Raw genomic sequence first — 24,474 nt, forward strand, 5'->3', positions numbered from 1 at the left:
CTCTCATTAATACCTTTAATTTGATACCTATATCGTACAAACACATTCTAGAGTCACCCCTGGTCCACCTTTATGGCGATATTTCGAAACGGCGTCCACCTATAGAACTAAGGCCCACTCCCTTTTAAAATACTCATTAACACCTTTCGTTTGATGCCCATATTGTGCAAACAAATTCTAGGGTCACCCCTGGTCCATCTTTATGGCGATATCTCGAAACGGCGTCCACCTATGGAACTAAGGATTACTCCCTTTTAAAATACTCATTAACACATTTCTTTTGATACCCATATTGTACAAACAAATTCTAGGGTCACCCCTGGTCCACCTTTATGGCGATATCTCGAAACGGCGTCCACCTATGGAACTAAGGATTACTCGCTTTTAAAATACTCATTAACATCTTTTATTTGATACCCATATCGTACAAACGCATTCTAGAGTCACCCCTGGTCCACCTTTATAGCGATATCTCGAAAAGGCGACCACCTATACAACAACCACCAGTCCATTTTAAAACCCTCATTAATACCTTTAATTTGATACCCATATCGTACAAACAAATTCTAGGATCACCCCTGGTCCACCTTTCTGGCGATATCTCGAAACGGCGTCCACCTATGGAACTAAGGATTACTCCCTTTTAAAATACTCATTAATACCTTTCATTTGATACCCATATCGTACAAACGCATTCAAGAGTCACCCCTAGTCCACCTTTATGGCGATATCTCGAAAAGGCGACCACCTATACAACTACCACCAGTCCATTTTAAAACCCTCATTAATACCTTTAATTTGATACCCATATCGTACAAACAAATTCTAGGATCACCCCTGGTCCACCTTTCTGGCGATATCTCGAAACGGCGTCCACCTATGGAACTAAGGATTACTCCCTTTTAAAATACTCATTAACACCTTTCTGTTGATACCCATATTGTACAAACAAATTCTAGGGTCGCCCCTGTTCCACCTTTGTGGCGACATCTCGAAACGGCGTCCACCTATGGAACTAAGGATTACTCCCTTTTAAAATACTCATTAACACCTTTCATTTGATACCCATATTGTACAAACAAATTCTAGGGTCACCCCTGGTCCGCTTTTATGGCGATATCTTGAAACGGCGTCCACCTATGGAAGTAAGGATTACTCCCTTTTAAAATACTCATTAACACATTTCATTTGATACCCATATCGTACAAACGCATTCTAGGGTCAACCCTGATCCACCTTTATGGCTATATCCCTAAATGGCGTCCACCTATAGAACTATGGCCCACTTCCTCATAAAATACTCTTTAATGCCTTTCATTTGATACACATGTCATAAAAAACACATTCCAGGGTTTCCCTCGGTTCATTTTCCTACATGGTTATTTTCCCTTATGTAGTCACCATAGCTCTCAGCTGAGTATGTAATGTTCGGTCACACCCGAACTTAACCTTCCTTACTTGTTTTTTTTTAAGTAATATTCTGAAACTTATATTTAAGAAATATTTTATTATATAATGTTCAGAAAAACTTACTACAAGTACATATAAACTGACGGCACTATGGCAAAGTTTAGTTATAAAAAAGTTTTATATTGTAATCAACTTTGTAGAAAAAGATTCTATTTAAAAAAAAAAATTACTACTACTACTACTACAAAGAAACACTACGGACTCAATCAGTCTATGTGAGGTCCTCATGGACCGGCCAGTTCAACCTACTACTACAAAGAAAGTACTTCAGTCGATACAGCAGTTTGGAAGCAGAGGAGAGGGGAGACCTCAGCTGCGTTGGGAAAGGCAGGTGGAGTAAGACTTGACTTCCCTTGGCGTCCTCAATTGGCGTCAGTTTTCGCGGAACAGGTAAAACTGGCGTGACCTGTTACCAAACGTCCTAGGTCGCTTAGCCGGTTAAACGTCAAATAATGATGAAAGATGATACTGATGTAAAATTGCAGCTAAAAATATTGCTCGTACAAAAAATGTATATTGATTAGGCCGCGGCATTACATAACTTCTATCAATACAAAAGAATGCTTTCTATTCCTAAAAAAGAAAAACGAACATTTTAAATCATCAAAACATAGACATAAATCGCGAACTAGTATTTCTTTATTTCCCATGGTTTAATTGTTCGTTTTTTGCTTCCTCTTCAAGTTTTGTGACAATTATGTACTTTCGATTCGCAGCTTTTGTACTTTGTTCCAGAAAAAGACGTCAGGCATGTCTTTTCCCTTATTCAGCGCGTATTCCAAACGTTCGTTCTTTATTTTACCCACCACCACTACACTACACCCATTGTCCATTTCGTATGCTTTTGTACGTGATTTTCGATTACTGTTCTTCCACTTAAGCTCAATAGGCTGCTTTGTCGTTGTTTTAAATCATCCATTATCTCTTTCATCGTTTCCTTCTCGCAAAACTTTGCGATGCTTTAGTTACTATCGTCATTCAACTTCTCTATCCAAATACTGGCGCGTGTTGTCACTAAGCTTTTGTTTGTGTCGACTGCACACTTTTCGCTGAGCGACGACTTTAATGGATTTTTGCCATCATCATTACCATCACCTTTTGCAGCTGGTTAAAAGTGGTACTTAAGGGCCTATTGGCCACACAATATTTTTTGATATCATGGTTTTAATATTGTTGTACAAATGTGTACAACCATTCCAATTATTCTGCATTACTTAAAATTTTAATATTTTTTCTTAAAAAAATTGAGTAGCAGCATCACATTTCCTTGTTTCCTTGTTTCCTTTTCGAGATGCCACCATAAAGGTGGACCAGGAGTGACTCTAAAATACGTTTGTACAATATGGGTATCAAACGAAAGGTGATAATGAGTAATTTAAAAGGTTGTGGGCCTTAGTTCAATAGCTGAACGCCTTTTCGAGATATCGCCATAAAGGTGGGGCAGGGGTGACTCTATAATGTGTTTGTACGATATGGGTATCAAATTAAAGGTACTAATGAGAGTTTTAAAAGGAAGTGGTGGTAGTTGTATATGTGAAACGTTTTCGAGATATCGACCAAAATGTGGACCAGGGTGACCCAGAACATCATTTTTCGGATACCGCTAATACATTTATACATGTAATACCAAGAACAGTATTCCTGCCATGATTCCAAGGCTTTTTGACTTCGCCCTGCAGAACTTTTTCATTTTATTACTTAATATGGTAGGTGTCACAACCATTTTACAAAGTTTTTTTATAAAGTTATATTTTGCACCGTTAAACCCTTTTTCGTATTTGGTATAGAATTATGGCTTTTTTTTAATTTGTCGTAATTTTCGAAATCGAAAAACTGGGCGTCGTCATAGTCGGATTTCGGCCATTTTTCACACCAATACAAAGTGAGTTCAGATAAGAACGTGAACTGAGCTTAGTAAAAATATATCGATTTTTGCTCAAATTATCGTGTTAGCGGCCGAGCGGAAGGACAGACGGTCGACTGTGTATAAAAACTGGCTTCAACCGATTCCGCCCTTTTTCACAGAAAACAGTTATCGTCCTAGAATCTAAGCCCATACCAAATTTCACAAGGATTGGTAAATTTTTGTTCGACTTATGGCACTAAAAGTATCCTAGACAAATTAAATGAAAAAGGGCGGAGCCACGCCCATTTTGAAATTCTCTTTTATTTTTGTATTTTGCTGCACCATATCATTACTGGAGCGTGGTCATTCTCCGATTTTACTAATTTTTATTAAGCATACATATAGTAATAGGAGTAACGTTCCTGCCAAATTTCATCATGATATCTTCAGCGACTGCCAAATTAAAGCTTGCAAAACTTTTAAATTACCTTCTTTTAAAAGTGGGCGGTGCCGCGCCCATTGTACAAAATTTTAATAATTTTCTATTCTGCGTTATAAGTTCAACTCACCCACCAAGTTTCATCGCTTTATCCATCCTTGGTAATAAATTATCGCACTTTTTGTGTTCTTCGAAATTTTCGTTTTCGAAAAAGTGGGCGTAGTTATAGTCCGATTTCGTTCATTTAAAATAACAAACTGAGATGAGTGCCCAGGAACCTGCATACCAAATTTCATCAAGATATCTCAAAACTTACTCAAGTTATCGTTTTAACGGGCGGACGGACGGACGGACGGGCGGTCATGGCTCAATCAAAATTTTTTTCGATACTGATGATTTTGATATATGGAAATCTATATCTATCTCGATTCCTTTATACCTGTACAACCGACCGTTATCCAATCAAAGTTATTATACTCTATGAGCTCTGCTCAACTTAGTATAAAAATATTAGTCACGTGTCTAAAGGGTAGACCTGTAATCTCATTCCACTATATTTAGATTAAGTAGTTTTTTTGCCATTCTTGTACACATCGTTGTAATAGGTTGGGTTGGGAGGCAGGTGTTTAGTTATGAAATAGCTTACTTGGAAACCTTTGTGTTGGTCCGCTAATTTACCACATACTCTAACGTTGAAGCTGGTTCGGGATACTAAGCGAGCCGCTGAGTGGCAACACAAGAGCTTGGAAATGGAGAGCCTCATTCACCCCAACGGATGTATTTATGCATGGTCCTCGACCGGACAGTTGAGCATTACCTCGCCTCGCGAAACTTGACATTGTCACCGACCAAATAATCGGCGACCTTATTCACAACATGGACGCGCCAAATGTCGGCCATATTGACCATCCACTTCGATGGTTCTATGTTACCAAAATCTTGGGTGTGACTTTTGATCAAGGTCACATTTTGGAGAGCTGCAGTTGCATTTGTACCGAAAATTCAATTGTAAATAAAATACTCAAATCTCTCGCCGGCAGCACTTGGGGTAAAGATAAAGAAACGCCCACCACCACTTATTGGCCGGCCGATTGTATGCTAAGCGTCCCCGATATGGTCGCCAAGCCTAAAGGTTACACACTGGAAGTAAAAACTGTTCTGCCAAAATACTGCTCTCAGAACCACTACGTACTGTCTTCTTATGTCTCCAGAACACCATCTACACAATGAGGCTAGATCACTCCCCATTAGGGAGAGAAATGAAGTGCTAACCGAACAATTTCTGTTGAACACCCAGAAACCTGGGAATCCCAACAGACATCTGATTGATGAGGCTACACTGCGTAGGGGCTTAAAGTGTCATCTCCGTAAGCATTATGAAGAAATACGGCACCCTAGAGCACAACGGTTTGAAGCAAAAAAGCATAATCAGGTCCACAATGATATCCACAAATAGGCGTCGGACCTCTATGCCAGGAATTGCCCGTCAAATCCGGTACACAAAAAAAAAAAAATATATACAGAACTAGCAGAGGAGAAACGCACTCTCCCTAGGGAAACGCCTCTCACTCTACTTCAACTTCGATCTGGATACTGTAACAGGTTAAACTCTTACCTAACCCCGTCATACAAAATGTATGTCCTGTTTGCAATATGTCCCCACATGACACCAACAATCTTTTGAATTGTAATGGTGAACCAATGGATCTAACACCCCTCTCATTATGGCCACCCCTGTTGAATGTTGAGCAATTTTCCTTCAACTCTCGTTAAAAGACATTGATGACAATTTCTGATTGGCCACATCTATTGGATGGAGCGAAGCACTGCTACAACAACAACAATAGCAACAAATGATTGCATGATTCTACATCGTCGTCCTTCATACAGCTGGACTCGTGCAGTGGCTTAAGCGTGTAAACCGTGTGCTGGTATTACTTCAATGGCTTTGTAAAGATGAGCTTTTTTAAACCATAGTAGCCACGCCGAGCACTTGGAGTCAATAACGGACCAGAAGGATCTCAACACATGGCAATATATGTTACTTATCTTACTCGAGGATTTCCTGCCCAGAAGCAGAGGAAAATTACCATCGGAGTCGCAAATAATGCACTCGTAGACCCGTTTGATTCTCCCTTACCTGCCCGTGGTATGAGGTGAGCCTGACAGTTGCCAGGGATATCCTTATGCCTTGAAAATTAGAAAATTTTGACTTGCCGCCACAAGTGAGCTCAAGTAATCCCCCATAGCTCTCGACCTCACGGTGGCAGAACGCAGCACTTCCATACCCACCTTACTATCCGAGTAGATGTTAAATACCCTAACAAGAGCAACGGTGCATATAGTCACATATACCGCATTCTTTGTAACGGTGGCCTACGTCTGGAAGACGCTGCTGGTGCTGGGCCAGCTTAAATTTCAGGCTAACACTGTGGTCACCGCAGAATATTTCACTTTTATTCTTACCCTCCAGTCTGTAGCCATCTGTGAACAGATTCACCAAACTACCGTTTAATATTAGGTGCTTACTCCATTCATCCTTTGAGGAAATATTAGTGTTGAATATAGAAAAAGGAGCGAAACCAGCACACAATATTCTGTCCTGACAGGGATGAAATCGAATTCGGTCTTAATACTTGCTTTTATGTTGCGCCACGAGACCATATTGCCGCCCGGACTATGGCAATTTTGCCCACGATGTCAACCGGGTACAAATTCAGCATGTATAGGTTTTGTATGAAAGGCCCCCTTTATCCCAAACATAGCCAATCGCTGCATTGTTTTCAATCTTGTGACCGTGTAGGAAGTACAGACAGCAGTAAAGGAACTGAAGCCTGAATTAGACCGACAGAGGTTGGAAACGTGGATATTTCGCTCCTTATTAAGCTTATAAAAGAAAGAAAGTAAGTTGTTTGTTAAGGACTAACAGAAATTTATCTGGTTGCCCGAATGTACCGCCACCCGGCATTTTTACCTTCTTACTTAATTGGCGCATATCCACTTTAAAAGTAAAGGCAACCCAACAAGGCGTGCCATTCGCTCCTTTGTTGCGTTAATTGGCGCCAATTGGTGACATGACAGGAGTTTAAATCGTTTTCCACCTGGTTCTTCGTACGTTGAGGAGATCGATCTCTTCCTCTGCCTGCGCTTGCCGGGCTAGGACTACAGCTATTTGGAGTGATACAGCTGCCAGATCTAGAAGCAGCGAGTGGCTTAAGTACTACAAAGCTTCTAGTATATGCTAATAGGACGGAATTATTTAAACCATAGGACCTGGTTTTTGATAGGGTTTTTCAATTTAAAAAATTAAAATAAATTTCTGGTAACACTAGGAACTCATTCAGTATATGTGAAGTCCTCATGGACCGGCTAGTTCAACCTATTCTAATCTAGTATTGCTTTGTTTCAAGCGCAAGTTCCATATGAACAGGCTTTAAGAAAATAAGAAATTAATTTGTTTTTATCCTTCCATCAGGGTAATATTCCCAAATCTGTCCGAAAGCGTTTACACAAAGTTACTGCAATCTCATTCTCCTCTAAAGTCAGTGAACACTTCCCTGGAAATACAAGTCATGCAGAGAATTAATTTTTATATTTGCACTCCAGAGTCAACCTTATACAAAGATAAGAAAAGTGTACTACATACATTAAAAACGCATTTCTGCGTCACAATAAAATTTCCAATAAAGCTGAGTGCAAAACTTATGTTTGTCACTACATCTTTGTGCTTTTATATGCTTCACCTACGCAAAAGTGTTTATATTTTGCGATATTTTTAGCCATTACAAGTAACTGTACGCTTGTAAACTCTGCAAAAAATCATTTATTGTCATTTTACTTTTACAAGTTTTTGATTCGATGGAACTCTTTAGAATATTATCGTTTTTGCAGCAGCTGATTATATAAGAAAAACAAAGTAATATACAAACATAAAAAATTGGAAGCAATAAATCTTCGTTACATTTGCAATCTTATGACAGTGCACGCTTAGTGCTATGACGCAATAGATAAGTATTTACTTTCGATTTCCTCTTGAGAAAACTTACACTAAAAGTAGGTAAGAAGGTATACATTTATGTACTTACATTAGACTGCGTATTCACCATATCAAATAAAAAATGGAGAAAATTTTAGTTCAGCACATCAAGGAGGTAAATCTTAATAAACTCCCTCTGTGTAGGAATCAGTTTGCCTACCGGTCAGGGAAATCCACGGATACGTATATTCATAGCCCCACGGCAAATATTTAAAAGGCTCTAGAATCCAAAAATATATCCCCCTGCGCTTTTATTTAAATATCAGAGGCTTTCGATAACACAAAACAGCAAGCTGTCGACCAAGTTATGATTGAAAAGGACGTAAGCCCTATGAGTACTCGATGGTTGGTGTCCATGTTAAAGAGTAGAAAAATCTATAGTTAATCAAAACCAAGAGATAAGACAAAAAAGGGTATGCAGATGACCTAGTTATCCGATACTCAAATTTGTCGTTTCTGTGAGCTGGCGGATGAAACGCCGGTTCAAATTCCTCTGCGAATACGTCGGTTTGGCAAGGAAGAGACTCTCCTATCTATCTGGTGTGACTCTTAATTCATACGCGATATGGACTAAAAAGCCCGAAGTGTACTTAGATACATTTAAAGCCTCCACATGCAAAATTAGACTGAAAGCTCTCGCACAATAGATCCACACAAATGTCACAGTGCTTCCAGGCCTAATAATAATAATAATAATAATAATTCATGATAGCAATACAGGACCAAGTCATCGCCACAAAAAATTACTTAAAATACATTGTACGCGCTGAAATAGACAGTGACAAATGCAGGAAGTGCCAACAGCAGTCGTAAATAATACAGCACATAACAGGAGCTTGCGTTATGCTCGCAGCAACAGACTATTTAGCACGACATAACAACGTAGCGAAAATCGTTCACCAGCGCTTGGCAATTCGTACGAATCTGCTTACAGAAGAGATCCCGTATTATAAATATACTCCCTCGACAGTGCTAGAAAGTAGCGAATATAAGCTGTACTGGGACCGCACTATACTTAGAGATAGAAGTATACCCCATAACAGGCCGGATATAGTCCTATTAGAAAAGAAAGAAAAGAGCGCGTATTTAATTGATATTGGGGTTCCCAATACGCACAACTTGAAAGACGTGCACAGAGAAAAGAAAAGAAAGTACACAGGACTTGCTCAGGAAATGAAGCTGTTATGGCACCTTGATAAAGTAAGCCTAGAGCCAATAATCATTTCATCAACAGGCGTGGTACCCAAAACCCTTATGACGACCCTGGAGAAACTAAAATCAGAAGATAAGCTTCTGCCTATTCAAAAGGCAGTAATTCTATCAACAACATCCATTGTTCGTTCGTTTTTAGACATTGACACGTAATTTACAGATTATTATGAATTTACCTATGTATATTTAGTATAAATAGCTTTATATATCTTGTTGTATACAACCGATGTATAATGTATAGCCCAAGATGGAGCTCAGGGAAGAGATAAAATATAATAATAATAATACTTAAGTCCAAAACCGGCATTCAAGATGGTTTATGAAGTTATGATTAGCTCAAAAGAGTTACTTAGAGCGCGGGGTAGCAACAAGAAAAAATAAATAAATTTGACCCTTCCAAACAAAAAGCACACAGCACTGTGAGTTGTTGTAGAAGGTTCACAAGAAATATAGCCTCAAATAAGGCAATCAAGTATTAAGAGGTAAGATAAGACAACCGGCAAAAAATACTGTGCAACAAACTACCGCAGCCAAGAAAAAGCATCTAAACCGACATCGTTGTTAAGTAGTATGAGGTGGGTTTTGTCCTAGGCTGAGGTAACACTCAGTCAATACATGGTCAAGTAGAGATCCCATAAACCCCCACTTAATAAGAACAAAGTAGTTATGTGTTAATGACGAATACACACACACACACACACACACACACACACACGGATTGAAGTGTAGTGAGGCAGCAGCTTTCCGCACAAAGATAGCGGGGGAGGGAGGCGGACGGCGCCTAACGGTCGTTGTAATAGCAGAAGGGTCGGTACGGAGGTTGAACGACGGCAAGATGGCGTTCAGCCAACGGTCGTCGTAGCAGCGGCGGTAGTATAGCGAGCGGCCAACGGTCGGCGTAGAAGCGGCGTAACGGCGGTAGGATAGCGGTGACAACAATAGGGCGACGGAGCGCATACCAGTGGCTTAGCCAGGAGGAAGTGCCGGTTCGATTGTCGGATGTTATTACCCTTTTCAGGAGGACTACCAGTGGCGGCTCCTTACGGGCGTATGCTGTAGGTTATGACGGCTTCTTACAGGCGTATACTGTCGGTTATGGCGGCTTTCTTTAGGCGGACGCTATCTCAGTGGCGACGGCGATAGAGACCAGCGAGGAATGAAGTATAGTTAGTGCCGGCCCACTAGCTGGACACCACCGCCTCCATTCCTGCACGACGACAGGGCTGGGTGCGGAGTTATACCACTCGGAGCTCCGTAGGCCGATCCGTGGGCTAAGGGGAGGTGCATCTTGGCGGCACAGCGGTAGCTCCTTTAGCTGGTGGATCGGTCTACGGCCGGAGCCGGGTCGGAGGGGAAAAGAGCCGGATGGTCCTAAGGCGGCGAGCCCCCCCGCCCCCTTACTTAGCTGGGACACGGGCGAGAAAACCGTAAAGGCGGCGACCCGTTGTCCCCGCAAGCAAAGGGTGACCCGTTCCTTGACGGCGCGACATTCAACTTCGGTGATGTGGTAGGCTCACTCGCTGTTTAGTGCTGACTCGCTAGGTGGACACCACCGCCTCCATGCCTGCACGATCGCAGGGTTGGGCGCGGAGTTGCCGATCCGTGGCCTGAGGGGGAGTTGCAACTTTAACCGACGAATCGCTCTACTGCCGGAGCCAGGACTGAGGGGAAGGGGTCTGTTGGCCGAACGGCGGCGAGCCCCCCCCCCCCCCCCCCCTTACTTATCTTGGACACGGGCAAGAAAACCATAAAGGCGACGACCTGTTGTCCTCGCAACCAAAGGGTGACCAGTGCCGTGGCGGCACTCCCTTTCCCTCTGGGAGTGGGATTGGCTCGTTTGCTGGACATCGCCCATCCCGTATTCGCACACTAAAGTAAGGTGCCGGGTAGCGGTGCACCAGCTTTGTCCTTGCCGGTTCGTAGGCTGCGAGGAGAAACTTTGCCTGAAGGTCACAGCTGTAGAACCGGGTCGGCTGCAGCCTTAGCTGAGGGGAAGGGGTGAGGTATAAGCCCCTCCCCCCCCCCCTTACTTAGCTGGGACATGGGTGATAAAACCATAAAAGCGACGACAAGTTGTCCCCGCAAGCAAAGGCAGTACCCCTTCCACTCAGCTAGTCAGGAGGAGCGAGTGGGCTGCTTAATAAAGCAACGACTTCCTCTGACTAACCTGCGGGGAATGAAGTTCCAACAGCAAATTCGTTCTTTGTATACTGCTTCTGTTATGGTGCGAGTGAGAAATGAACCGCTACTTGGGCACTTCAGTGAATTGCATATATATATTATTGTTGTCGCCAAACGCCACTCGAATGCATGGGTATGTAACTGCTGCTGTTGGCTACCTGTTATAGTACTATGTATGTATAGGAAAAGGTTACAGTGGAGGTCGTACTATTGTAACGCTACGTTACAGCAGGTTGATGGCAAACGTCGGAACACCTACAAAAAGGCAAACATAAGCTGTTATTGGAAATCACACTTTTATCAAACAGTTTAAAAATTGATATTTTTCTGTTCTTCGTTGGTCGGTGTTTACGCGACATAGGCTGTCACACATTCCAATTCCCCATTCTATAAATGTATATCCATGAATTTTATTTCTAACCCATATTGTATTATACTGAATTGTATTATACTGTATATAAGGTATTATATTCCCCATAACGCATGAATTACACTTAGTTTTAAATTACCCATTTGGAGTGCTCATGGACGTGTGGCAACCTCTGTCGCGTAAATCCTCCAAAAGGAATTCGCCGCAATCTGCAGTAAGGCGATTTGAGACCACCGCCAGCTGTCAGAGGGCCATTACTTTTCATTGCCTATTGTCATTTTGCAAGTTCAGTAGAAGTTTTTCTGAAAATCATACAAATCATCAAATTTCTCCATCTTTTATGCGGCATCCAGTTTATCTACTAAATTATACTAATAATCCTAAGAATCAAGCAAATTAACCGCGCGAATAAAACCCGTTCGCAAAGTGCAAGTACCGAGTATAGCAAGTTTTGTTAACCGTATTCCGTGCTCAGCAAAATATTCTAAAATATATATTATAATTACATATCGTTACCAAACAAGTGTGAAAATACATCGCAAGTTGATTAAATAAAAGTGGTGGTTTTATATTGTTGAAAGCAATCTGCTGGAACTTTCATTTGGATTTGGGTGGCCAAGCATATACGTTTCATAATTTCATTGGAATCGGTGAGTGACCTGAAGGCGAGAAAACCAGGGGAGAGAGGTATCGAGTGCATAAAGAAAGTTAGCCAATCAATTGCAGAAGAAGCTCAACGAGAAAAAGGCGTCAGCTTGATAAATTCAGCGGCTATCCAGTCTTTCTTACTTACCTAATTGGCGCTTAACCGTCTAAACGGTTATGGCCGTCCAACAAGGCGTGCCAGTCGCTCCTTCGCTTCGCCCACCGGCGCCAATTGGTCACACCAAAGGAGTTTAAATTGCTTTCCACCTGGTCCTTCCAACGGAGTGGGGGCTGCCCTCTACCTCTGCTTCCATAGGCGGGTTCCGATAGAAACACTTTCTTGGCCGAAGCATAATCATTCATTCGCATAGCATGGCCTAGCCAGCGCAGCCGCTGTGTTTTAATTCGCTGGATTATGTTGATGTCTGCGTATAGCTAGTACAGCTCATCATTACATCTTCTTCGGTACTCGCCATCGCCAACGCGTAGAGGTTCATAAATCTTTCGAAGAACTTTTCTCTCGAACACTCCCAAAGCCGCTTCATCTGCTGTTGTCATGGTCCATGCTTTTGCCCCATATAGCAGGACGGGTACGGTAAGTGATTTGTAGAGTATGATTTTCGTTCGCCGAAAGGGGACTTTACTTTTCAATTGCCTACCTAGTCCATAGTAGCATTTATTGGCAAGATTGATTCTTCGCTGGATTTCAGGGCTGATGTTGTTGCTAGTGTTGATGCTGGTTCCCAAATAAACGAAGTCTTTTACTATTTCGAAATTATGGCTGCCAACAGTAGTGTGGTTGCCAAGGCGCGTATGCGCTGACTCTTTGCTGGATGACAGCAGGTACATCGTTTTGTCCTCATTCACAATCAAACCCATCTTTACTGCTTCTTTTTCCAGTTTGGAGTAAGCAGAACTAGCAGCGCGGGTATTTAGGCCGATGATATCAATGTCATCAGCATATGCCAATAATTGCACGCTTTTATAGTATATTGTTCCAGTGCGGTTAAGTTCTGCAGCTAGTATAATTTTCTCCAGCATCAAATTAACCCAGATAGTCCCAAGATAAAACTGGGAAGGTAACCAAAATAATTTTTATGTTTTTGGACTTCAATTGTGATTAAAAAGACATGTCTAAACTTTTTTTAAAACATTTAATTCATGAAAGTGGATTTTAGGGCCGTACTATATTTAGTACATTGGGAACATATGCGTTGTGAACGATAAAATTAATTTTTAGTATGAAATGAAATAAAACACTTTACATGCACTCCAACATCGCATTTTGAGCATCTGGTCGTGGCCCGTTCATGACAAAATCCACAACGAGTTTGCTTATCCTGGTTAACCACGAAATGATTCATGCCATCATAGCGTAAAACTGATCCTTCCAAGCTTCCTCTGGATCCCTTTTGGTAAGTTTGCTCTTTCCGATTTGGCTGCAGTAATGTCGTTGCAATGACTCTCCTAAATTTCAGCTGGTCCATGTCTCCATTTTGTTTTCGATGCAATTGCCATGCATTTTGCACAGCCATGTCAATACAGTGGGTCAATAAACAATGATACCACTTTTTTCCTCTGATTGAAACTCTATATAGCCTGATATTTTGATCGGAACGATCTACTCCACCCATATTGGCATTGTACATATTTATGAGATACGGTTGCTCCACCCTAATATTTTTTTTTTGCCGTCGTGAGTAACGGTTTACTGTATGAACCGGTTGTACTCCAGCAAAGTTTGATATAAGGCAAACTACATTGTTATCATGCCACTTCACTGCTATTATATTTTCGTCAGAGATTTTTGCTTAGTCGTAGGATCCTCGAACATCCTTTTTCATGATTTTTGAGTTCAACAGAGATGCATCTTTTAGTCTGTTTATCTTATTGTTCCGGTTGAGTATAAGTTCCACTCAGTGAGTTTTTCGATCGAAGGAACTGAACTAAAAAAGTTATCGAAAAATAGATGCAACTACTGATCTGGCCAGTTGTCACTTAAGGCTTGTGCTTACTCCAGCACAACTCCACCTCCAACACCAAAATCCTCATACCTTTTGCTTATGTTTGTTGATGCCTCCTGATATGGTTCAAACCAATTCAAGTAACCTAACCGGGTAGCACCTACCCACAACTTATAGCCGTATCGAATCGGTTTTCCATGGATGTACTGTTTACAACCATGACGGCTATAATATGGTACCATGGCCTCATCAATTGAATGCATTTCTTCTAATGGTGCATGCTCTATGAATTTTTTATTTATTACATCGAAAAGAGGCCTTACCTTTGCAAACTTGTCATCAGTATCCAAATGTTGATTGTTGCAGACATGAAAATTGGAAAAGATCATATAGAATCGGTTTCTGGTTATTGCATCTGAGATCAGGTCATTGTGGCAATCTTTTTCGCGTTCCCAGTACATTTTTTTTCTAGGAACCTGTACTTATCCGCTCAATATCAAAACTCCTATGAATGCTAAAATTTCGCGCTTTTCAAAGTTTGCATTGATGTTTTTTTGTTGGGCATAGTTGTTAGTTTCAGTCAGAATTAGCTCTATTACTTCATCATCAAAAAACTTAAAAAAGAGCTCTAGAGGATTTTCCGATTCCATTGAGAATGGAGTTCCTCGAAATCCGTAACAGAAAATTCTAAGTCCTCCTTTACCCAGTTATATCTCTTTTGTTTTTTTGCCATACGTTTTCGAAGATTCTGCTTTTTTGCTAGCTCGCTCAATGGCAAGTCGTCATCGGAATCATCTGATGAAGTATGCTCGGCATTTCTTCCTTCAAATACAACTTCTGCTGGAGCCCGCAGTTGAGAAGCTGGAAGGTTATCTATCTAGAAATAGTCCTCGTCCCCGGAGTCTTCATCTGTCAATTCATCCGCTGCATCAATTGGTGGAAAAGAACAAATTTCTTCAACTATATTCCCATTATCATCGTCGTCCTCCAAAATAGCAAGTACTTCGTTAAGTGAAACACTCCTATGAAATAATGACAAACACAACGCATATAGTCCCAATGTACTAAATATAGTACACCCTAGTTTGTTTAACCGAAATAGATACCATTTTTTAAAAAAAACCTAAGTTTTTCATATTATACTGAATTACTGGATATCTTTCTTCAACCTACCTATAAAATTTTTCATTTTTATCTTATATAATATTTTATATTGCCTTACTTTTCGAACCGTATATGGCAATTTTCCATTTTTCAATTTTGTCAAATTTCGACAAGAAAAAACACGAAATCTGAACTCTTCCACCAACGTGCGATGTATGTCTAACGGCTGCTACAAGCATAATGAACATTTTGTTGCATTGCGTGCTAACGAGAAAGTTCAAATGCGAGCATGACGCGACATGATCTAGGTGTACTATATTTAGTACATTGGTACTATCTGGGTTAAATAAATCGCACGATAGGGGGTCACACTGTGTGAAACCTCGTTTAGTTTCGAACGGCTCGGAGAGGTCCTTTTCAATTCTGACTGAGCTGATGGTGTTGCTCAACGTCATTTTGCACAGCCGTATAAGTTTTGCGGGGTAACCAAATTCAGACATAGCGGCACAACTCTGGCTAAGCAAGTTGAAAGTGTATTCGCTCGTCTAGTTGAAAATTTAATTAATTAATTTAAAGGGTCAAACAATTGTGAGAAGTGCTAAATATATGGTTATATCTTTCCTATTGATCGGAAGTTAATGAACGTATTTTGCTCTCTGGCGTTTTTCTTGTAAAATAGATAATCGTGAATCTAAAATTAAATTGCGTTGCAACAACTATAACTAGTGCTTTTAAAAATTGAAGGAAGAAATTTGAATGCCTATCCAAGTTCCTTCATGATAAATATATTAATTCGCTTGAGACTAACATAAAAGCCAACCCGAAGTCTTTTTGGGTTTTTGTTAACTCAAAACGAAAATATAACGGTATGCCGAAATCAATGGAGTTTGGAGGCAAAGTTGCTTCCTCAACTCAGGAAGCATGTGAGCTCTTTGCCGACTTCTTCGGGTCGGTATTTAACAGGTTCCGGACAGTTAGTACGTCATGTGATACAACTGCCATAGCGGAGTCTGTAAATATTGGTCAGTTCACGGTTACAGAGGAAGAAGTCCTGGAGTCCCTTATGAACCTTGATGTATCTAAGGGGGCTGGATACGATCTTCTGCCACCCTTGTTCTTAAAGAAATGTGCGGTTTCACTCTATCCGCCTCTTACTAAAATCTTTAACAAGTCCCTTGAATGTGGTAATTTCCTTGACGAATGGAAAGTGGCATTCTTATCGCCAATTTATAAGTCTGGCCCTCGAAACAAGGTAGACAACTATCGACCCATTGCCAAGCTATCCATCATCCCAAAGCTGCTGGACAAAATTGTAAATGACCAGCTATTTGCAGTTTTTAAAAACTATATTGTTCCTCAACAGCATGGTTTTTATCCAGGGAGATCCATCAGCACAAATCTCACAATATTTGTTAATTTTGTGGTTAATGCGATTGAGGACGGCGAACAAGTGGACACTCTGTACACTGATTTCGTAAAAGCTTTCGATAGTCTCAATCATAATATTTTACTTAATAAACTCGAGAAACTCGGAGTCCACTCCAACGCCCTAAGTTGGCTTGAGTCGTATCCCCAAAACAGGAAATTAATAGTAAAGATCGGCAGCAATCTCTCCAAGCCTATAATCGTTACATCAGGAGTACCACAAGGTAGTCATCTGGGCCCTTTACTTTTTTCTTTATTTATAAATGATATCTGCCAATGTTTTAAATTTTGTAGTTGCCTGATGTACGCTGATGATCTAAAACTTTATTACAGAGTTAAACACATTAGCGACTGCATAGAGCTACAGCAAGACATCTTGGAATTGATAAAATGGTGTAATAGTAACGGTCTTTTCTTGAACTTCTCCAAGTGTAACATTATCACATTCACTCGTAGAAACGCATGCATAATGAACAGCTATTACTTTAACGATAGCGACTCATTCAATCGTACAACTACTGTTAAGGATTTAGGAGTATACTTAGACTCGAAGCTTAGATTCGACTTTCATAGGGAGTACATAATCAGTGCTGCCAATTCAAAACTCGGCTTTCTCAAACGTAATTCCAAAAACTTTTTTGATCAGCTAACGCTGAAAAGTCTTTACATTAGCCTTGTAAGATCCACTTTGGAATATGCCTGCATCATTTGGGACTCAGACTTTGTAACACATTCCAGCCGGTTAGAAAGAGTTCAAAGGAGATTCACTAAATTCGCGCTTCGACGAATGTTCACTTTTGAATCGATGCCATCTTATGCACTAAGATGTAGAATTTTAAATATTCAGTGCCTTAATACTCGAAGGAAAATTTGTGGTATTTTCTTTATCAAAGACATTTACGACAACAAAATCGATTCTCCGGAACTACTTTTTCTTCTCCCCTTCTATGCACCTGAAAGGTGTCTAAGGGACAAATACATTTTCTACGTCCAAACGCGTAGAACGAATTTTGGAAATAATGAACCTATTCACAGAATGATCTCCTTATGTAACTCTGTTTGCAATCATGCCGATTTTAGCTCATGTAAAGAACATTTTAAAGCTGATGTTATTGATTACTTTCTTTTCAATTAATATGTTTCAGTATTCGTATTACTATATAAATGTTTTTACATGTAGTTTTATTTAAGCCGTAGCGAATTTTTTACAAAAATTCTTTGTTATAATGTCGTTGTATTTATAAATTGTTACCATATATTTTTCTATCTCGATAATTTTTGTTTAAGTTGTTACATATCTGTGAGGACTATGTCCGGTAGATAATAATAATAATAATAATAATAATAATAATAAAGGCAGCTCCTTTTCGTGCTGTCGAAGGCGGCTTTAAAGTCGACGAAGAGGAGATGTGTGTCGATTCTTTTTTCACGGGTTTTTTCCAAGATTTGGCGCATTGTGAAAATATGGTCGATGGTAGATTTAACAGGTCTGAAGCCACACTGATAAGGTCCAATCAGCCGGTTCACGGTGGGCATCAATCTTTTGCACAATACACTTGAAAGGACCTTATATGCGATCTTAAGAAGGCTGATTCCACGATAGTTGGTGCATTTTGCAGTATCCCCCTTCTTGTGGACTGGGAAAAGAACACTTAGATTGCAATCATCGGGCATGCACTCGTCCGCCCATATTTTGCTAAGAAGCTGCTGCATGCGCCTTACCTACACCTCGCCGACGTAATTGAATAGCTCCGCAGGCAATCCATCAGCGCCCACGGCCTTGTTGTTTTTCAATCTGGTTATTGCTATTCTAACTTCGTCATAATCGGGCGGGGGGACATATATTCCATCATCATCGATTGCAGAATCGGTTTCTTCATCTCTGCGCGGTGAATTGCTGCCTCCATTTAGGAGAGCAGAGAAGTATTCCCTCCATAATCTAAGCACTCTTTGGACATCAGTTACAAGGTCGCCGTTTTCATTCCTACAGGATTTTGCCCCGGTCTTAAAACCTTCCGACTATCGCCGTATCTTTTGGTAGAATTTTCGGGCGTTATTCCTGGTGGCTAGCAGCTCAAGCTCCTAGCACTCACGCCTTTCTGCGACTGCTTTTTTCTTCCTGAAAAGGCGTCTCGCTTCCCTATTCAACTCACGATAGCGTTCACACACTCCTGTTGTCGCGCTCGCTTTTAACGTAGCCCTGTACGCAGCGTCTTTTCTTTCGGTTGCAACGCGGCATTCTTCATCGTACCAGTTGTTTTTTCGTGGCCGCCGGTAACCAATTTTTTTCTCGGCGGCAGTACGAAGTGATTTGGAGATATGCTCCCACTTCCTGTATTCCTTCAGCATGAGTTGTGCTCTCAGAGAGCAGGTGTGAGAGTCGAGTAGCGAAATAATTGGCAGTCTGTCATTATTGAAGCTTTTCGACATCTAGCTTTCCTTATGTTTTTTGTTCCTTGGTTTTAGCCGCGTTGAGGCGGGTGCATATTTTGGCTGCAACGAGGTAATGGTCCTCGGATCGTGCGCACATCTAAAACACTGGAGGCATGCCGTCCGTCTATCACAACGTGATCGATCTGATTGCGAGTATTTCGAACAGGAGACAGCCATGTAGCTTTATGTATCTTTGTATGCATAAACCTCGTGCTGGATATGACCATGTTTAGAGCACCGGCAAAGTCAATAAGCCCCAGTCCGTTAGGAGAAGTTTCATTGTGTAGGCTGAACTTTCCGACTGTAGGGCAAAAAACACTTTCTTTGCCCACCCTGGCGCTAAAGTCGCCAAGCACGACTTTTATATCGTTTGTGCGTTCTAATTGTCCATAAAAAGTGTCTTTCACCTCATCGTCTTTCTCCTATGTCGGCGCATGGGCGCAGATGAATGATATATTAAAAAAGTTTGCTTTTATTCGGATAGCGGCGAGACGCTCGTCCACAGGCGTAAACGCCAGCACTTGGCGACAAAATCTGTCTCCCACCACGAATTCGACGCCGAAACTGCGCTTATTCGTATGGCCACTCCAATAGATATCACAATTTTTGACCTTCTTTCTTCCTTGCTTCGTCCAACGCATTTCTTGGATGGCGGTGATGTCAGATTTTGCTTTGACGAGGACATCAATCAGCCGGGCATCTGCACCAATCTCATTCAGGGATCGGACGTTCCAGGTGCATGCCCTCAATTCATTGTCCTTCAAACGTTTGCCATGGTCGTCATCAATAGAGAGTGTATTTATCCGAGGTTTGTTGTCATATTTCATTGGAGTATGGTTTTACGTGGCGGGTCCCAAGCCCAGCGCACAACCTGCCCAGCGGGGGTGAAAATATTAATTGCACGTTTATATAGCGAGCCGCTTGCTCCAAGACAGACGCATGCTCGCAGCCGCACCTAGAGGTGTACAGACGCTGCCGATGAGATCTACCCCGGCTAGCCCTTAAACTGATTATGTCAGAGTGGCCTAGCCAGGTTGTCGCCTTCGCACAGTAGCTCACCGCTAAACGGATGTTTAGCGGCTACCCAGAGGATACTTGGCCGCAATCGACCGGCAGTAGTGAGATGCTTGAACCGCATGCAAAAGAATCGCTCTGGCCATTCCCAAGTGAATGGCGGTCAGAAGCTTTCCCCACTTTCGTGGACTTCGACACACGGCTCCACCCTCCTCTATCCAGTCATACCACCCTAAATCGGTGATTACCCGGCTAAGTCTCGAATTATCTAGTCGGGTCTTCTTCGTCCGTTCATATAGCATTACCTAGCCAGAGAAAGCTTAGTGCTTTTAGTCGCTAGACATATCTGAATTAAGATTATAAAGCTCATAATTTTGTCTTGCTTCAATACACGCCAATGTCAACACGAACATTATTACAAATCTTTTTTTCGATTATTCGAAGGACCCAATATTTACCTTATATGGTCCATAGTTCCAAGTCCTATACCACAACAAGTATGATGAGGGACTTGTGAAACGTGATTTCTGTTCCTAGAGAGAGGACTTTAGTATTCAATTTAATCTTGCACTAGCACTTGTTGACAACAAGAACTCTTCATTTGGACATAAGGGTACAAATGAACAAATTCTTTCTTTAACGACAGCCTTGCTCTCGTTTATAAAAATATTGATTTTTTATAGTGAATGATATTAATATCATCATTTCAGAAACCCTTATAAGCCTTACAGTGAGCTCAAACTCTCAGTATGCAGGCATCTTATTTTTGTTCCCAAAAGCATCTTTGAGGTTTACAAAGAAATTGTTGATCATCTCCAGGATACATGAGCGGTTCCAGGGGGGGGGGGGGCTTTTTTGTATTGACTGTAATGAAGTATATATTATAAATCTACATAGTAGTTTCTTATCACAAAACGGATTTTTTTTTAAATATATGTAATAATAACGTAAAAAACCAGGAAAAATAAAAATGAGTAAAAATCCGTTGTGTGATAAGAACTATTATGTAGATTTATAATATATACTTCATTACAGTCAATACAAAAAAAAAAATTCCCCCCCCCCCCCCCCCCCCCCCCCTCTCCCCTGGAACCGCGCATGAGGATATGACGTATCAGAACAACGTAGTAGATTGTGCAATTAAAACTTCCAAAACAACTGAAAAATCTTATAAGAAACCTGGACCAAGGTTATACCATAACAACGTGCTCTTGGCAAATAATAGAAATTTTATAGGACCATTGCTACTTGCTACTTTTAGATCTGATAACTGTGTCTATTTTAAATAGCTAGAGCCCAAGCCTGGTGTGTGCTCGACCATTCCCTCCCCCATTCTGCACTTCCCTCTTTTGCGTTCACCGGCGAGCCCTTATCTAACATCATGTGACGGCAGACGGCAGTGTCCAATCTGGTACCTATAAGCAGCCTAGAGTCATTTATTTTTATTAATAAGAGAAACATCGTTAGTTTAAGGTATACCTGCTTTTTATCTTCAATACTTAATCATGTGCAACTTCCAACTAGTTTTAATCTCGCACAATCGGATTGGGAGGGCTATGATACATTTGCCCCTTTTTGCTAGCTGGCCCGATTTTTAATTTCCATATATTCCCAAATACCGATTATACTCAGGGATTGCTGACACTCCAACGGGCTCTTAAATGTTGACGAACTTCAAGTTTAAGCTTTTTTCTTCATTGTTGTTAATGCTTTGGTTAAGGACACTACTTCCGTCTGAATAACACTACAGTGATCTGGAAGCTTGCAGGGACCCCTTACATTACTATAGAACCCTCGATACATACGTGTTTTGCCTTTTATCCCATTTTAACGCCCTTTCGCCAACCTTCCTCCTCTATTTTCCAGAACAAGTTGTTTTGTACGGCTGCTTCCACTTTCTAAAGTTAGTGTATGTAAGATTTTGCTAAAATTTTAAAATGTTTAGTAAATACATCCCCCACTTTTGAAGCTATGGTACTTTTGTCTAAAATACTCTTACCTTAAAAAAACTTAAACAAATCTGAAAAAAAAAAATGTGAACGTTATCGTTTTAGAAAGGCTCAAGCTCAGTTCAAGAATCAAAACCTCTGCCCATATTTCGATTTGCCATTGTAAACAGCAAAATTTCCCCACTGTATGTATTCGTGTATATTTTGCTTCATTTATAGGCATTTTAAAACTAAAATATTTATATACTTTTAATTAAAATGTGCTAAAGACATTTTCGCCACACCACAGGAAATCGCAAAAACGAAACATTCAAAGGAGTACGACAGGGCGTATGAGCAACATTGCAAAACTTCACATTAAGAACACTACAAACCGGTCTGCTGCATATAGACATTTTCATTTCACGGTTGTCAGCTGGGCAAAACAGCTGCTAAAAAAACAAACCAACGTATGTTTGTATGTTTAACACGTATGAACAAACATACATACATACATATTTGCTTGCAGAAATATTTATTAAAGAAATTTATGTGAAAAGAAGAGAAAACAACAGCAGACAAGCATTAAATATGAAATGCCTTAAAATATGTTTAAAGACCGTGGGAAAAGCTGCTTTATTTGGTTGCCAGCTGTTTGGTTTTATTTTTTCAATTGGAAAAAAATGTGTTCACTTCTCACAGTTTTTTTTTTTTTATGCTGTGATTAATTTGCACGCTTCTTTTTTTATTGCAATACAAATATTTTCTTATTTTATGGTTTCAGTTTTCAGCGAATGATTTTTTTTTAATGAAAAGGCTTTCTGCACACATCACACAGTTACTAATTTCTTACTTTTTTAATTTTTCGAGTTTTTCGAATTTTTTAATCAAATCATTATTTTCATACTTTCTACACTTTAATTCACATAAAATTGCTTTGGCTACACAATAATTTGCTGTGCATGCAACACTAAATTCCTGCTATATTTTCAATCAAAAACTCACATTTATATCTTATGTCGAACAGAAAAACATACAATTACGCAAGTTCTTATGCTTTTGAGAATTGCAATCTCGTTTCAGTTTAATTTCTTGTTACTATTTTTATTTGTTATGCTGAAATATAATTCTTAAAATCAATGAGTTTTTGTGCTTCACTCAGAAATTTCATTGATATTTTCACTTTTATTAATTTTTTCCCGTATCCGTTGCTGTTGTTTGACACCGTCGAAAGTAGCACGTTCACTGATAACACACAGCATCTTTTACACTTAGCTGAGCTTTGCAGCTTTACGAACGAATAGCTTGCTTGTGCGCCTTAATATAGGCAATGCTTATTATAAATGGTAGCAACAGACTCTTTTGTCGATGTTGATGACCGGTGAATATTTGAGTACTTAGTGTGTCTCGTGAATTTATTTCTGTGTACATCTATTTATATTCGATAGCTGTGGGATTCTCGTGAGATGCATATGGGTTCGTATATGGCTACAGCTGTCTTTGTTTTCATTGTGGGCTTGATAGAGAGAATGAAAATTATATCTTCGTTATTGAGCTGTGTTTAGTTTGCTGAGAGAGAGCATTGACTATCGGATGCTGTATCCGTAGGAAGCACATAAACGAGTAGCTGAGAGTAGGCGTTGAGAGCGCTTGATTACCATGTGACCAAATTAAATTGGCTCGAGTAAAGTGAGAATGTTGCTTGCGCTAGTGCAGCGCAACATGTTGCTAGTTCTCACGAACCAAATAACAATTTTTAAGTTTGACTTGCAATGATTAATACATACTTAGTTGTGTTAAAACTAAAGGTTGCAAAAGTCTACCCCTAATTTGAAGCATAATTTAAAGAGGGCATCCGAAATTCTTTTTATTCTTTTAAAGTTGATATGCCAGTACTTTGGTCTTTAGAGGGTTTATAGTCCCTTTTAATGTTCCTTTGAGTTCTGAGGTTAATTTTGTATAGGATTGTCAGCAAATATTTTTATAGCCCCAGGCTCTCTGAACATAAGATTCAAATTTAGGGATGCACCCTTACAACTATTTTATTTCGTATTGGGACCAAACGTACATATTTATGTAGACTTAAAAAATTGTTTATAAAATTGGCGATTTGCATACCAAAACGCAATAATTGAAATCGCTCAGTTTTGAGAAAATTCAAAAAATGTAAACAAAAAACTTACTAATATGCACTCTTAATAGGTGAGACCTATTACATTATCCAGTCCCAGATAATTTTCATTTTGATAGGCACTCCTCAATAATTGTCTGCGGAATGAAAGTTGTGATTCGTGTTATATTAATTAGAAGAAATTTAAACAGAGCTCAATTTTGGATAGATTTAGTTCGTCTTGTTTAATTTGGATGCCAGCTTGCACATTATACGTGGATGCAAAGCGTGGATTCT

The 24,474-nt window shown here is 40.2% G+C and overlaps 1 protein-coding gene across 5 annotated transcripts in view; it reads right to left on the bottom strand.

The window, feature by feature from the left end:
- LOC137245263 (uncharacterized) overlaps nt 1–23,271 on the bottom strand; it is a 275,054-nt gene extending 251,783 nt beyond the window's left edge. For 3 of the 5 annotated variants that reach the window (XM_067775628.1, XM_067775626.1, XM_067775624.1), the window contains exon 1: nt 23,073–23,271. The gene's annotated coding sequence lies outside the window, so the exon portion shown is untranslated. The remainder of the gene's footprint in view (nt 1–23,072) is intronic. The other 2 variants (XM_067775629.1, XM_067775625.1) reach the window with 1 other exon arrangement.
- Between the last annotated feature and the right edge of the window lie 1,203 nt (nt 23,272–24,474).

The sequence above is a fragment of the Eurosta solidaginis genome, chromosome 3 (genome assembly GCF_040869045.1).
Source record: "Eurosta solidaginis isolate ZX-2024a chromosome 3, ASM4086904v1, whole genome shotgun sequence".
NCBI lineage: Eukaryota > Metazoa > Arthropoda > Insecta > Diptera > Tephritidae > Eurosta > Eurosta solidaginis.